This window comes from Schistocerca nitens, chromosome 6, assembly GCF_023898315.1.
Source record: "Schistocerca nitens isolate TAMUIC-IGC-003100 chromosome 6, iqSchNite1.1, whole genome shotgun sequence".
Lineage (NCBI taxonomy): Eukaryota > Metazoa > Arthropoda > Insecta > Orthoptera > Acrididae > Schistocerca > Schistocerca nitens.
Genome location: NC_064619.1, coordinates 170,167,400 through 170,170,127, shown reverse-complemented (window position 1 = coordinate 170,170,127; position 2,728 = coordinate 170,167,400).

Sequence of the window (2,728 nt, the reverse complement as noted above, 5' to 3'; positions counted from 1 at the left end):
ACTATCGCCTAGTCCACTTAATAGCTTCTGCACCCAAGTTGCTGACACGAATACCATACAGAAGAATGGAAAAGAAAACTGAGGAAGTCTTAGCTGACGATCAGTTTGGCTTTAGGGAAAGTAAAGGCACCAGATAGGCAGACTTAACGGTTGGTTTGATAATGGAAGCGAGACTGAAGAAAAATCAAGACACATTCATCGGATTTGTGGACGCGCATAAGGTATTCGACAATGTGAAATGGTGCAAGATATGAGAAATTCTGAGAAAAATTGGAGTATGGGGAAGGAGAATAATATACAGTATGTACAAGAATGAAGGAGGAACAGCAAGATTGAAAGACCAAAAACCAAATGCTTGGATTAAAAAGCAAGTAGGACAGGGATGAGGTCTTTCAACACACTCTATACATCAAAGAAGCAATGACAGAAATAAAATAAGGGTTCAGAAGTCAGATGAAAGTTCAGGGTGAAAGGATAGCAATGATAAGATTCGCTGATGACGTTGCTATCCTGAGTGAAAAATGGTTCAAATGGCTCTGAGCACTATGTGACAACTTTTGAGGTCATCAGTCCCCTAGAACTTAGAACTACTTAAACCTAACTAACCTAAGGAGATCACACACATCCATGCCCGAGGCAGGATTCGAACCTGCGACCGTAGCGGTCGCGCGGTTCCAGACTCTAGCGCCTAGAACCGCTCGGACACCCCGGCCGGCTCCTCAGTGAAGATGCAGGAGAATTATGTGGATTGAGAGTAAACCGAAGAAAGACGAAAGTAATGAGAAGTAGCATAAATGAGAATAGCGAGAAACTGAACATCAGTCACAAAATATACGGAGCTGAGGAATTGTGTTACCTTGGAAGCAAAATAACCAGCGGCGGACGGAGCAAGGAGGACATCAAAAGCACACTAGAACTGGCAGAAACGGCGGTCATGGCCAAGAGAAATCTACTCGTATCAAACGTAGGCCTCAATTTGAGGAAGAAATTTCTGAGAATGTACGTCTGGAGAAAACACTGTATTGTAGTGAACCACTGACTGTAGCAAAACGGGAACAGAAGAGAATACAAGCGTTTGAGATGTGGTGCCAGGAAAGTATGTTGAATATAAGGTGGATTAACAAGGCAAGGAATAAGAGTTTTCTCCGCATAATCATAGAGGAAAGGAATATATGGAAACACTAACGAGAACAAGAGACAGGATGATAGAACTTGTATTAATACATCACACAATAGCTCCCACGCTACTCGAAAATTGCACCAAATCAGAAAGTGAGCAGTAGTGAACAATGCGAAAGAGAAAGACATTTTAATCCAAGCATCCACAGCCAGTGTGGCAGACTGTCATTTAGAAGACACCCGGGTTGCATTTGTGAGGCCGGCCGCTGTGGCCGAGCGGTTCTAGGCGCTTAAGTCTGGAACCGCGCGACGGCTACGGTCGCTGGTTCGAATCCTGCCTCGGGCATGGATGTGTGTGATGTACTTAGGTTAGTTAGGTTTAAGTAGTTCTAAGTTCTAGGGGACTGATGACCTCCGATGTTAGTACTCAGAGTCATTTGAACCATTTATCCTCAGGGAAGATGCAGGAGAATTATGTGGATTGAGAGTAAACCGAAGAAAGACGAAAGTAATGAGAAGTAGCATAAATGAGAATAGCGAGAAACTGAACATCAGTCACAAAATATACGGAGCTGAGGAATTGTGTTACCTTGGAAGCAAAATAACCAGCGGCGGACGGAGCAAGGAGGACATCAAAAGCACACTAGAACTGGCAGAAACGGCGGTCATGGCCAAGAGAAATCTACTCGTATCAAACGTAGGCCTCAATTTGAGGAAGAAATTTCTGAGAATGTACGTCTGGAGAAAACACTGTATTGTAGTGAACCACTGACTGTAGCAAAACGGGAACAGAAGAGAATACAAGCGTTTGAGATGTGGTGCCAGGAAAGTATGTTGAATAGAAGGTGGATTAACAAGGTAAGGAATAAGAGTTTTCTCCGCAAAATCAGAGAAGAAAGGAATATATGAAAACACTAACAAGAACAAGAGACAGGATGATAGGACTTGTGTTAATACATCACACAACAGCTTCCACGCTACTCAAAAATTACACCAAATGAGAAACTGAGCAGTAGTGAACAATACGAAAGAAAAAAAAAACATTTTAATCCAAGCATCCACAGCCAGTGTGGCAGACTGTCATTCAGAAGACACCTAGGCTGTGTTTGTGAAAGGCTTGACACATTTCACATATCCAGTGGTTCTCCTCCGTAATAAAAATTGTGGAAGTACGATGGATGTGTGCATGCACATAGTTGAGTACCGTGTACAACGCCGTGTTGGGGAGCATGAAGCTCCCGCTACCCTGCCATGGCTGACTCCAGCCGAGGAACCGCCAAGAGCTTCGGTTTGCATTGCTGCCCATACACACACAGGAGCCGTTGCGGAGGCTGGGTTCCTCCATCTCTTGCAGCCAACAGTGCCGTTACGATAGGCAATACTGCTGTGCAGAAAGATAGCCGGGAATTCATTTCGACATGCATTACTGGACTGATCCTCTAGCTAAGCTCACGACGAAAACCTCTTCCATCCATCCCGAAGGAAATAAAAGAATACAACTGCAATTAAAAAGCTTGATGATGATTTAAGTACCATTACATGTCATTTATTGCTGATTAATGAAGGAGGTTTTGGCTGCTATAGTGGGTAGTGCATTCAAGCAGAATGA